We start from the raw sequence: 14276 nt of genomic DNA, 5'->3' as shown, positions 1-14276 counted from the left end.
GGTTGTCAAGCCTCTGCTTAAAGACCTCCAAAGAAGGAGACTCCACCACACTCCTTGGCAGCAAATTCCACTGTCGAACAGCTCTTACTGTCAGGAAGTTCTTCCTAATGTTTAGGTGGAATCTTCTTTCTTGTAGTTTGGATCCATTGCTCCGTGTCCGCTTCTCTGGAGCAGCAGAAAACAACCTTTCTCCCTCCTCTATGTGACATCCTTTTATTTATTTGAACATGGCTATCATATCACCCCTTAACCTCCTCTTCTCCAGGCTAAACATGCCCAGCTCCCTTAGCCATTCCACATAAGGCATCGTTTCCAGGCCTTTGACCATTTTGGTTGCCCTCCTCTGGACACGTTCCAGTTTGTCAGTGTCCTTCTTGAACTGTGGTGCCCAGAAATGTGAATAGCTCCTGGTATCTGGAAACACTGTGCTTTCCCATTGTACTGACACTACTGATTCACATGAATGTTGCACAGGTGGTATGAAAGTCTTGATATCATTACTCAAGTTGATGGTTTCTTTGTGTGTGTGTTGCTGTTCCTGCAAAGCTAACTCTAAACCAGGTATTAGCTGATTGGCACTGACATTGAATTAGTCCATGGGCAGGTGCTATTTGGATTCAAGCCGTGCCTGCAAACTGACATTTTTCTTTTACAGACAGCTCTGCTAGACTGCAGAGGAGAAATGCCCATTTGCAGGCACAGTTTGAATCCAAACCGTTCCTGCAAATGGACAAAGCCAAGTACACTGTTAGCTTTCATCAGCTGATTGGTGCTGACAATGAGCTTCTTTGAAGCTGTCGTCTGACGTCATGATGAAGTCTGGTGACTGATGGAGTGGACTTGCCCATCTGCCACTTATGGTCACTAGTGTGTGGGCCATTTATTGATCCAGCCCTCAGGCTCAAAAATGTTCCCCAACCTTCCCGGTCACTGCTTAATAAATATATTTATTACTTATCTGGAAACTCAGTCAAACTTGGGTCACCCTTACTATGCACATTTCACACTTTCTCTCTATTGAATTCCTTCCCACAGTCCCCTTTCAACACAACAAAACTTGCAAACGAACAAAACATTGCAAGGCCCAGTCCTTGCTTACAAGATAACAGGCAACGCGTGCTATCAGGAAGGCTGTTTATTCACACAAAATTTGGCTGCTATCCCACACTTTCTAGCGCAATTATGGTGTCACTTTTCTAACTGCAAAAAAAGGGGGAAGATAAGAAGGGTATCAGAAAATTGCACAGGAAAGTGAGGGATAACAACCTGGCAATGTCATATATAAACAGGCAACACTGAATAACTTCCATGCAAGTTTTATGGAATCATATCAGCATGAAGGCTCACAAGGAGGATAATCACAATTAAACCAAACTCGAGAAAGAAAACTTAATAACCTTGGCTCTTCAGAAATTGTTGATCTTAAAAGTTGCTATTATCCCCAAAGCTTTTAGCGGGAATCATGATTATTTATAATACATAACAGAATAATTATGGCATCATATTTCTTAGAATCTTTAATTGTAACTAAAATCAAAGAGTATGCTAATAACAGTTTCAAACCGGGAAACATATTCTTAAATCTTCCCCAAATTACTTTCATAGAGTAAACCTTTCAATACGTGAATTGACACAATCACATGTAACTTATGTAAGCCCAAGAAAATAATTACTTTGATAACCTATCGCTGAAGAACAACCTACAGCACATTAAATGAAATAAGATAACGTTTGTGTTTCTTTATTGGTTTCTCAACTATTGAACTGCTTTATAATCTACATTCAGCAACAGCCAAGTTGAATTTGCTGTACCATCCCTCTGTTTGCTTCCAGACAAGGTTTGGTAGACCTTTCTTGTCATAATGGAATTCCTTTTCCTTATCGCTCTAGATCTTGATGTCTAACTTCACCCTGGCAGGAATAAATTGAAAGTGCTCTGATCAAATCCAAATGGGCAGCATTTATCAAGAAGATAAATACCCAATGTTTCAACACCTTTGACAGCTGCTGGGAATAGGAACAAAATGAAATTAACCCTTTGAGGCAAACCCTCCAAGTGCATGCTCCTCAACTTCCAACGGGTCAAACACGAAGCATAATGTGCAACCAAATCAATAAATGCCTAACATTTAAGAGAATTACAACACCAGATTCTAATGTACAGCATCAGTTTTGTTAATTTGTTTATACTAGAAGTAAATTTAACACCGTGCAACACTTAGGAGGGCAAATTCCCATAAGCAAAAGCTTGCGGCTGAAAATGAACTTAGCTTTTATATGTACAAGGAGTAAATGAGAGAGTGAATGCTTAAACCAGTGAGTTCACAAGCGAGCCCCATCAGATTTGTGTTATGCATTCTAATCTAATTATGCCTGAAAAAATACCAGTGTCCAATAAGAGAGACATATCTGTCTCTACCATTTGCCAGGGAAACCCTTCTAAGATGTATTCTGCAAGTTGAGGTAAGCTAGAAAATTGAGTAAGTCAAAAGACCCATAGGATACCCTATAGAGGAGTCATTTAGAGCACTTTCCTTCACTGGTTTAATTAGGGTTGCCATATTTCAAAAAGTGAAAATCTGGACACAAAAGTTGTGGGGGGGTTGTTTTTTTTGGGGGGGGGGCAAAGTTGCTGAGCCTTTTTTGCAAAATCTTCCCCCCAAAACTTGAAGTTTTTACCAGACATTTTTGCCAGTTTTCGAAAATTACACCTGGACTCCATTTTCAACAGACGAATCCTGGCTATGTCCGGGAAATTCCAGATGCATGGCAGCCCTACCTTAATGCAGTGCAGTGGAAGTGACTATCAGGAGGGGCAATCACGTTACACTTAACAAGCGTACAATATGTGAACCTCTACTACACAATAGTAGAGCTGTGCAAATCAACAGGTACACTTTAGATGTGTAGAGACAGCTTGAATACTTCTGTGAACAAGTGTATAGACAGGGGTAAAAGGATAACAGGCAGGGGAATCGTGTGCAAGTGAGGGTGGCATGTGGTCACTGGGGCTGCTGTCATGATTGACCGCCGTGCACTAAACCCTGAAACCCTGCCATCAAACTACATCTTGGTTCTAACACCTAACCTCTAAAAGTAGTATGTTCTTAGCCCCCCTTTGCTGCATAGCCCTAATTCCTACTCCAGTGAGCTAATCCTGCTATTGCTTGTAGCTACTCAGCCAGTATTAGGATCCCACTGGCTTCAAGGGTAGTGATAAAGAGGACATCACTAAGGGAAGAAGCATGGAGAGCTAATCAGGGAACATCATGTCCTGAGTTGGGATACAGAAAAGTGCGTAAAAGGGGATGGAGGGATAGTGTGGTTCTATTGGGATACTTTTTGGGGGGGACTATTTTCTGGAGAGTGCAGGCTGAATGGGCATTGCTACTAGTAGAAGAGTGTCTTCAGAAATCTAAGAAACCTTTCTTTGTATTTGAATGTGTGCAGCCTATGCATGGTATTTGTGAAACTTTAAAAAGAAGAAAGAAAAAAGAACACTGATAAAAAACCCTTTGAGCTACTTTCAAACTTTTCACAGGTTCAGATAACATTTTAGCATGCAGTGGGTTACTGCATCAATATCATTCTGTTCTGTCAGTGGCTCCAGCCACACTGCATGACATCCATCGGCATTGCTCTTTGGACCACCAAAGAGCCTTCAAATTTTAAAGTCAAGTTATCTGATGTCTGTGTTGCAGAATACTGATGGTCAAAGAAAAGTTCACCCTGTAACTTTCAGAATTTGCTACAAGCACCACAATCTTATTGCCTGAATAAGGCAACAAACAAACACACACACACTAAAAACAAAAACATACAACACATATCCACCAAGAGCAGTAAATCACAGAAAGCTTAGACTTCTAAAAAGTTGCAAAAACACAAATCAGCTCTGTAAAGTGTTATCCAGGCATCTTAGCCCTATTTGGGCATTAATTCTACTCACGTGTAAGCACACATGCCAACAGGGAGTGTTGCCAAGCCCTGCCTCCACTAGCTCATCACTTTCCTGGGTTGATTTGATTTATTATATTTCTTTTTTTTTTCCGAATAATTTTTTATTAAGGTTTTAAACAAAGAAAAAAGAAAAACAACACACAAAAAACCAATACAAAATTTTACAATAAAAACACAAAACATAACAATTAAAAACAAACTCTCTTTTCCATTCCCAATTTTAAATTACTTATTTTCTGGACTTCCTCATACCTCCCTCTTTTGTATTCCAATCTGCATTATTTGTCCAGCAGTTTCTTTTCCACTTTTTTAAACCCAATCTTTGATTTAATAAAATATTAAAATATATAACTTCAACTTCTTCTTTTTTTTTAAACATAATCCTTGTTCTTAATGTCATATACCTTTAAATTTTTCCCTTTTATTATCAAATTTCCATTTCTTTAAACATCTTTAATCTTGATCTTTAATCTTAATCTATCCTTAACTTTAACCTGTATAGCTGGAAACCACTTATTTTCAATCCAACATCACTCTAACATTCCTTAATTTTGCAGTATTTCTGAAGATAGTCTTTGAATTTCTTCCAGTCTTCCTCCATCGACTCTTCTCCCTGGTCACGGATTCTGCCAGTCATTTCCGCCAATTCCATATAGTCCATAAGTTTCATCTGCCATTCCTCCAGTGTGGGAAGTTCTTGTGTCTTCCAATACTTTGCGATGAGTATTCTTGCTGCTGTTGTTGCATACATAAAGAAAGTTCTATCCTTCTTTAACACCATTTGGCCCACTATGCCCAGGAGAAAAGCCTCTGGTTTCTTGGGAAAGGTATACTTAAATACCTTTTTTAATTCATTATATATCTTTTCCCAGAAAGCCTTAATCTTTGGGCACGTCCACCAAAGGTGAAAGAATGTACCTTCAGTTTCTTTACATTTCCAACATTTGTTATCGGGCAAGTGATAGATTTTCGCGAGCTTGACTGGGGTTATGTACCACCTATATATCATTTTCATAATATTCTCTCTTAAGGCATTACATGCCGTAAATTTCATACCAGTGGTCCATAACTGTTCCCAGTCAGCAAACATAATGTTATGTCCTACGTCCTGTGCCCATTTAATCATAGCCGATTTTACCGTTTCATCTTGAGTATTCCATTTCAGCAGCAAGTTATACATTCTTGACAGATTCTTAGTATTGGGTTCTAACAATTCTGTTTCTAATTTTGATTTTTCCACCTGGAAGCCAATTTTCCTGTCTAATTTAAATGCCTCCATTATTTGATAATAATGAAGCCAGTCTCGCACTTTGTTTTTTAGTTTTTCAAAACTCTGCAATTTCAGTCTATCTCCGTCTTGTTCCAAAATTTCCCAATATTTCGGCCATTTGACCTCCATATTGACCCTCTTCAAGGCTTTCGCTTCCATTGGTGACAGCCACCTTGGAGTTTTATTTTCTAGCAAATCCTTATATCTTATCCAAACATTAAATAGCGCTTTCCTGACAATGTGGTTTTTAAATGCTTTGTGTGCTTTGACCTTATCATACCATAAATATGCATGCCATCCAAATACATTATTGAAACCTTCCAAATCCAAAATGTCAGTGTTTTCAAGAAGTAGCCATTCTTTCAACCAGCAAAAAGCTGCTGATTCATAATAAAGTTTGAGGTCTGGCAGGGCAAATCCACCTCTTTCCTTTGCATCTGTTAGTATTTTAAATTTTATTCTAGGTTTCTTGCCCTGCCAGACAAATTTAGAAATATCTTTCTGCCACCTCTTGAAACAGTCCATCTTGTCCACAATCTGCAAAGTTTGAAACAAAAACAACATTCTAGGCAATACATTCATTTTTATCGCAGCAATACGGCCTAGCAGTGAAAGCTTCAGGTTTGACCAAATTTCTAAATCTTTTTTCACTTCTGACCAACATTTTCATAATTATCTTTAAATAAATTCCCATTTTTTGCTGTCATGTTAATCCCCAGGTATTTAACTTTCTTAACCACTGTTAACCCTGTCTCATTCTGAAACCTCTCTCTTTCAAACGGTGTTAAATTTTTCTCTAAAACCTTGGTTTTTGATTTGTTCAATTTAAATCCTGCCACTTGACCAAATTCTTGAATCAGTTCTAAAACCCTTTTTGTACTAGATTCTGGCTCCTGTAACGTCAATACTAAGTCATCTGCAAATGCTCTCAATTTATAGTGTTTAGTTCCGACCTTGATTTATTATATTTCTATGCCACTTTTCATTCAAATGAATCTCAAAGCGGCTTACACACAATAAATAACAATATCATAATAAACACAGTTAAGGCTCCCTACACAATTGTCTCACAAACACAACCTACCTATTGTATGCGTATTCTATTTGAAGCACTGATTTCTGATCACAGCCAGAATTCCATATAGGTAAGTACAATAGTTCCTAGGGTTAAGAACTTAATTCATTCTGGAGGTCCGTTCTTAACCTGAAAATATTCTTAACCTGAGATACCACTTTAGCTAATGGGGCCTCCCATTGCCACTGCACGATTTCTGTTCTCATCCTGAAGCAAAGTTCTTAACCCAAGGTACTGTTTCTGGGTTAGTGGAGTCTGTAACCTGAAGCGTCTGTAACCCGAGGTACCACTGTACCTGTTCTTGGGCCCTGATATATTCTAGCACTTTTTTTCATTAGTGGCTGTGCCCGGTACTCCCTTCCTAGGGAGGCTTGTCCGGCCCTCTCTCAGATGTATTTCCAACAGGAAAAGGCAGGCTAGACAGATCTTTGGTTTTATCAGGGTGATTCAATTTTTCTGATGCTTGTTCTTAATAGCCCAACCTTCTGCAAACTTGTGTCCCCATATGTTGTTGGCCTACATCTCCCTTCAGCCAGTGGTGAGGATGGCCAGTGGTCAGGATGATGGGAGTTATGGTCCAACAATATCTGGGGACCTGGACTGGAAAAGGCTTTTCTAATGTGATGAAGGAAAATGTAACCCAAAGTCCTTATGCAGATATGGGTTGATTTTGTTCTCCTATTGAGTTCTATTAGACAATGCAAATGGGCAAGCCTGACCTTATTCCGACACAGGAGTCTTCTCAGGAAGGATTAAAGAGAGGAGCTGGGCTTTTCTCAATGGGTGAGAAATCCTTCCCTCTGGAAATCCTTGCCTTGGTGGGCCTGCCAGACTCATTCCATATACACCTACAGAAAACTCATCAAGATGTTTCGAGTTCAGAAGTTTTTGGAGAGAGAGGTTAACAGACATTCAGGCTTATTTTACTGCTTATGTATCGCTTTAAAGTTTTAACTGGGTTTTAAATCAGTGTTAACATGTTATGGATTTTTATTTTTTTTAAAAACTATTGTTTATTGAAAGCCTCCCTGAAGGCCTTTTTATTTAGTGGAATACACATCCAAATAAATAAATAAATAACTAAAGTCCCATTTTAATAATATAAAATCTACCCTGCTACACACAATTTGTTGCATTTAATTTTAAAAGCAGTTAAAAACCTTTTTGTCATAAATCTACACTTTCATAGGTTTTTTCCAACAATCATGTCCAAGAATCTTCCAAAGGTACAACTAGAAAACTGCCAAGGTTCTAGAGGCATTGGAACAACCCTAGAAACGGGATGCAAAAAGCAGGATCATTCACTCTGACACCAATCAGCTAAACCCCTCAAGCATGAGTCTTGATTATATTACGCTAAGGCACACAATCATAAGTGTTATTACGGGCCAATTATTCAGCCATTTTTGAACCAGCTGTGGTCTTTGACTTTATGACCCCATGCAGCAGTTAATTTCTCTGGCTGATTGCACGCTCTGCACAGAAACCATTTCTGGTTTATTTCTTCCCCTTTCTAAATTCACTTGATGCCATTTCCAAACAGCGCTTCCTTTTGCAATTTATTTTGCAATGCAGAAAGAGGGACTGATTACTCTTCAGTATGAAGATGTATGAAGTACATGTATTACCCAAATCCCTAGTACTATAGAAAACCAAGCAATGGGTTTATTTTTAAGAATGAAACGGGTTAACTTTACACCTAGGGCACACGACCATTTGTGTTTTGTATTTTTTCCCCTTTTTTCCATATGCTAGCTATTAATTTCTTCATCTGATGAAAGCAATACAGTATACAAGAACCAGCACCACCACATACAGACATGAGAAACCAGCATAGACCAGAAACAGAGTGAACTGCCCATCCCTGCATTTGACCTTCATTAATTTAGTGAAAAGAAACGGCATCTTAAAAAACAAAAACTATGCATCATCCCTTCACATCATGAGAAGCAGCTTCTGAGCTTTGATGGAACCCAGAGCTTGAAATTCTCCAGTTGAAAATAGTCTTGCGTTCACTCTGCTCAGATGTGGAGTGGCAGCTATTTCATTTAAGCACAACTTGCTATGTTTCAATGCTGCTCAACTAGCTTGAAAGGGGGGAGGCTAAGCTTTCTCCAAGAAAAACTCTAGTTAAAACTTTGTGTATGTCCCCCTACTATTTGCATGGTAGCAACCTTGTAGATACTCCTGTGTGTGGTGGGGGTGGGGAAATAAAACATGCACACATAAGCAAAATGTAATTCTACATTGCGAACAGTTATCTGAACAGAGCTTGAGATATTACAATTGGTTAAAGAAAATTACAACAACGGAACACATAACTCACTGGAACTGCAGCCATTTCTCCAAACGAAAGGATGACCTGCCGTGATTTAAGTATTCCAATCTTCCTCATAATAAAGAATACAGTATTCTCACTAATAGTTCCCTCACGAAGACTGTATCGTACCTACAGTGCACAGAAGGCAGCGATATATGGCAGTGCTTGCAGCTGGGCACAGAAGGTGGCACCAGATATGGCAATGAGAGCACACATAACACAGCTTCCCTGTTGGGCTCACTGAGCACTGCAGAAAGGGCAAGATGTAGCTCAGTGGCAGAGCATCTGCTTTGCATGCAGAAGCTCCAGGTGGGTGGCGCTGTGAGTTAAACCACAGAGCCTAGGACTTGCCGATCAGAAGGTTGGCGGCTCGAATCCCCGTGACGGGGTGAGCTCCCGTTGCTCGGTCCCTGCTCCTGCCAACCTAGCAGTTCGAAAGCATGTCAAAGTGCAAGTATATAAATAGGTACCACTCCGGTGGGAAGGTAAACGGCGTTTCCGTGCACTGCTCTGGTTTGCCAGAAGCAGCTTAGTCATGCTGGCCACATGACCTAGAAGCTTTACGCCGGCTCCCTTGGCCAATAAAGCAAGATGAGCGCCGCAACCCCAGAGTCGGTCACGACTGGACCTAATGGTCAGGGGTCCCTTTACCTCCGGGTAGGGCTGGGACACAGCCCTGTGTGAGGTCTTGGAATGCCACTGCCCGTCAGTATAGATAATACCAAACTGGATGGACCAACGGCCTGATGCAGTGCAAGGCAACTTCCCATGTTCAGTTCTGAAAAAGCTTAAACTACAGAGACACTTCAAAAGCTCCAAGGACTTTCCTCCCCCAATACTCATCCCTTATTGATCGCTGTTGACTGCATGGGTAAGAGTGAGGATTACAAGCCTCTCTCCCTCTCAGACACTAATGTTGGGGGAAAGGAATCAGAATCTCACCCCCTTCCCACCCCTGGCGCCAGGAGACCTGAACTTTTCATTAGTTTCCTGGAATATGGGGGCTTTTTGGATTTTTTTAAAATAAAAAACCCCAGATCTCCACATTTCAATCTATACCAGATAAAAAACTGTGTTGGTCCTCACTTCAGCTTCTCATGTTCTGGAGAACGATTGAAGAAAAAGCATGAAGCGGTGTTCAGATTATGTTAATTGCATGCAGCAAAATCTACCCGTTAGCTGTGGCCTTTGGCTGATCTATTCCGCTGAGATTGCAGCGTGTTGCCTGACTCCTCCTGTACTCAAGTTGCTAACAACTGCAGTCGCCAAGCACACCGCAGCATTTCTCAGCTGCTTGAAATTCACCACCCAACTGAAATAAGCACCGGCAATCAAAGCAGAGAGCCAGTAGTGACCTAGTGATAATGAAGATAGTGATGGGATTTTTAGAGGCAAATGTCCGCATTAATGATCTTGTCACTTCACTTAGTTACAAAACAGCTGGCGGAGATGACATGATTCAGAGGGATCAATCCATCATCACACTTCAACCTTCCTCCATGCTCATATTTCATTACCCATATCCTGTTACAGGAGCTACTGTAAAATTCATAGCTTTGGGGGTTGAGGATTTTGTCACAAAGACCAGCAGGGGTGGCTCAAAACTGTCAAAGGGAGACCTAGAAGATGGCAGCTGCTGCCATCTTAGGATCTCTGTGTGTAGCTATTTATGCCAACGGAAGATAAAATACACAGCTGCAGAAAATGTTAAATGGTTAAGTGAATGGAAGGGGGAAGAATCTAAAATGGATGCAAATTCAACTCTGTTGGAAGGAAAAACTTCCCACTCAGTAGATGTTCAGAGGCCGCAGCCTAATTTGTTTATGGACAAGGATCACAAGCTTTTATAAAGGAGGTAGTAAGATTAGCGGCTAGGTTATAAAATAGCCCTAACCATATGGTCCCAATGTACTGTCTCATGTACAACTTGTCTGCCAAAACCCCTTTTTCAGTTCCACCATAGCTCCTAATTAGCACCATCCCTGCTCTCCACCCTGCAGCTCCAAACTTCTCATAATCTGAACCCTCTTTCTACATGCCATTGCTTGCCATCTAAAATCCTGTTCCATGTGGGAAGAGATGCCCCCACGTCCACACAGACTGGGTGACACTTGTTATCCAGCAAGCCTCATTTTACACTATGGGCCACTGCTGCTTGTTCCATACATTTGCACCTTGCCTTATAGCCTGGCAGATTCCAAACTCTCCTTCTCTTGCCACTGAAACAAGTATGGAGCAGACAGAATCATAGATCAATTCCCCTGGAGAAGGGGTAGCCAATGCTGTGCCAACCAGATGCTGTTGGACTACAATACCCATGGTCCCTCATCATCCTTGATGATGGGGCTGGGGCTGATGGGTGTTGTAGTCCAACAACATATTGGCTACTTCAGAGATACAGGCTAGCCTATGACTGGGGAGATGGTTCCGTTTTGCCCTGTTTGCCTCACAATAGATATAGTGGTTTCCAAACAAGCCTCTACACTGCAGTAGTAGCTGATGGGTTCAGGTTAAAAGCAATATTCGTGGGAGGCAAGGGGGGGGGGCAGTCTGGGATTTATATTGTACTTTAAAGTCCTTGTGTATGAAGCCCCTATCAACACATTTCCCAAAGCCCTAAGAGATATCTGTTAGGCACTCAAGGTAAGATTCCAAAGGAAAGAGTCATTAATTCTGTATAGATAAGGTTAAAAAAAGAAGAAGGAGAGAGACAATAAACATTTCAGAAGCTTTTATCTGTTGTTACCCGAGCCTTAAGGCTAAAAAGTAAGCTGTTGCCACTTATATAAATCCTGTTAAAATTTAAAATGTGGCTGAAAGGTCTTTTTTCAAAGCACTTTTCATATAACACTCACCCTTCTGCTTCTGTGTTGCGTAAGAGATGCCAGCCTCTACTTTTCTTTTTCACTGGGAGACATATCAATGATCTTCTGGTTTGATCGGCTGCCCAACAATGCTACAGGCTGAGGCCTCCGTGCATAAACTGAAAAGCAACAAGGAAGCAAGTTTCTCCTAGGTATGAGCCTTGCAATGCTCAAGCAAATGCCCACTCTGCTATTGATTCACACATGTATACTACAATGCTAGACTAGCACGGGGCTCAGCTTTAACATTTCTGATATGTTTTCACATATGTCGTCACTGACATACTGATAAATTAACTCCTGTTTTTGTTTTGTTTTGTTACATGGGCTTCCCACATGCATCTAATTGGCCAACAGGATGCTAGACTCAAAAAGCCTTTGGTTTAACTCAGTAGGGCTCTTCTTAGGATTGGAAAAGCTAAAAGGTCCCTCGGAACCAGATATCACCTAGACATTAAAAAACCTTTGTGCCCTCCGCTTATGAATGGACGCCCAACGCTCATCACCCCCAGCCAGTGTGGCCAATGGCCAGGGATGATGGGGTTTTAATAACATCTGGAGAGCACAAGGTTGGGAAGGCTCAGCTAGGTGGATCTATAGGCCAGCTCATTACAAGGCTGTCTCAAATGCTTGATTATCTGTGCAGTCCCTTCCACTTTTTTTTCGTAATTAAGAAAAGCTTAATTAAGAAAAGCAGAGGCTTATTTTGGCTCTACAGCTGTTTTGTCCCCTCTTAAATGCCTAACTGCTAACACAAGCAATTTGGAACAGCCTAATAACAGTATTGAGCAAAACTGCATTCTCACAATGTTTTCCCCCAGACAAATAATGCTTACTTATAATTTATATTTAACTTGACAAAATGCTCTATCATCTTAGAGTTGCCACTGGTATAAAACATTTTAATCATTTCAACAAATAGCAAAAGTTTCCTGTGCTACACTGTGGTGCTGATAGTCCTTTGTCTTCATATTTTTAAATGCAGGGAAGATAATGAAAGTCCACTGCCACTTTCCCCTTCCCAGGTATGTTATTTATCACACCTGCTAACAAAAAACGCTGCTGGTCAAGAGCCTATCAGCTTGGAAATGAAGTGGTAAAGGTAAAGGTAAAGGGCCCCCTGACCATTAGGTCCAGTCGTGGCCGACTCTGAGGTTGCGGCGCTCATCTCGCTTTATTGGCCGAGGGAGCCGGCGTACAGCTTCTGGGTCATGTGGCCAGCATGACTAAGCCACTTCTGATGAACCAGAGCAGCACATGGAAACGCTATTTACCTTCCCGCTGGAGCAGTACCTATTTATCTACTTGCACTTTGACATGCTTTTGAACTGCTAGGTTGGCAGGAGCTGGGACCGAGCAACTGGAGCTCATCCCATCGTGGGGATTCAAACTACCAACCTTCTGATCAGCAAGTCCTAGGCTCTGTGGTTTAACCCACAGCGCCACCCGCGTCCCACAAGACCTTATCAGCTTGGAAATGAAGTGGAGCCACCCACAAATAAGCTGGTGGTTTTTAGGGCTGGGTAGAATGTTTCTGCCCAGTAAAATTCTGGAGATTTCGGAGGGCTTTGGGGGCCCAGGAACAGGAGACTTTCCAAAGAAGGATTCTGGGTGCTGTTATTGTGGACTTAGTCGGCTTACAGTTAGTTACAAGGTGGTCTGAGGGCCCTTTTTCTTCAACCCCAGCCAGCACGGCCAATGCTGAGTGATCATGGGAGACATAGTCCAACCACCTCTGCAGGGCATGATGCTGGGGAAGTCTGGCCTAAAGGAACCAGAAGTTGGGTAGATCAAATGAGTCTGCTTAGTTTCTGTTTGTGCTGGGTCAGCTTCTCCTAAAATGAGCAGACCACCTTAAAGTTGCCCACATTTAGCAGGATGCCAGGATTGGACACCAACACTTTATTGTGTTCAGAACAGAGAAGTGCCAAGAGCTTTGTGACATAGGGATATAGGGACTTTTCTTCCTCCGTTTATGGAGAGGAGCATGCCAACACCATTTTGTGGTCCTTTTTCTGTCCCTCTAGATGTGGCAGCTGTTGGGTGTTATGCTGTGCCCTGATAGCAGCCATTTTGTGAGTGTGCGCCCAGAGCACTTTTTTTCAAAATTCCAAACATGACCCCCAAAGGTTGCTATTGCTGTTCACCTGCAGTTGGTAGGAGAACAGAATTTTAGAGTGGCAGTTGAAACCTGTCCTTTCCCCTTCTATCAATCTCCCCTGTCCGAGGGCCTGAACTGCATTACTCAGGCCCTATTCCAGGTTGACTGACACCTTGAACAAGAGCACTCCTAGGGAGTGGGGAGACACAATTTAATAAGAAAACGAACAAATAAGAGCTGAGGGAGAATGCATCTGCTCTTGCTTGAAACAAATGGAATGTAGCCTGGACACTTATCTGAAAGAAACCAGACTGAAAGTCAAGAGGAGAAGAAATTTACCTGTACTAGCCTCCTTAGTCAGGCTCCTGTGCCCTGGACTTGCAGTTAACATCTGTGACTGCTTAATGCGGTGGTGCTTATTGTGTGTCCCCCCATTCAATATCCTTCTTGGGTATACAGGAGAGATTGTCTAATTGATGTCTGGAAAAAGGGCAGTCCTGAAATTAAATATGGAACCAGACATGGTAGTAGCAGTTGGTGCCTCAAAAGCACCCCCACAGTTCTTGCTCGCTATGTTCTGGTAAGACTCTACCAGTTAAATTTACGAGGCAATCCTAAAATTTAGCTGGCCAGCTACAGTATGATCTAGTCCTTGTATATTGCTACTCCAATCAATTATTAGTTCT

The 14276-nt window shown here is 41.5% G+C and overlaps 1 protein-coding gene across 18 annotated transcripts in view; it reads right to left on the bottom strand.

The window, feature by feature from the left end:
- CHID1 (chitinase domain containing 1) overlaps positions 1–14276 on the bottom strand; it is a 142350-nt gene that overhangs the window by 14882 nt on the left and 113192 nt on the right. For 16 of the 18 annotated variants that reach the window (XM_081011363.1, XM_081011366.1, XM_081011364.1 and 13 more), the window contains 2 exons: positions 13930–14087; positions 11481–11608 (listed from right to left, as the gene is read on the bottom strand). The gene's annotated coding sequence lies outside the window, so the exon portion shown is untranslated. The remainder of the gene's footprint in view (positions 1–11480; positions 11609–13929; positions 14088–14276) is intronic. The other 2 variants (XM_081011361.1, XM_081011362.1) reach the window with 2 other exon arrangements.

Source organism: Podarcis pityusensis (assembly GCF_964106645.2).
Source record: "Podarcis pityusensis genome assembly, chromosome: 1".
In the NCBI taxonomy this organism is placed as follows: domain Eukaryota; kingdom Metazoa; phylum Chordata; class Lepidosauria; order Squamata; family Lacertidae; genus Podarcis; species Podarcis pityusensis.
Note: the sequence above shows the minus strand (reverse complement) of the source record. Positions and strands in the feature narration are given on the sequence as shown.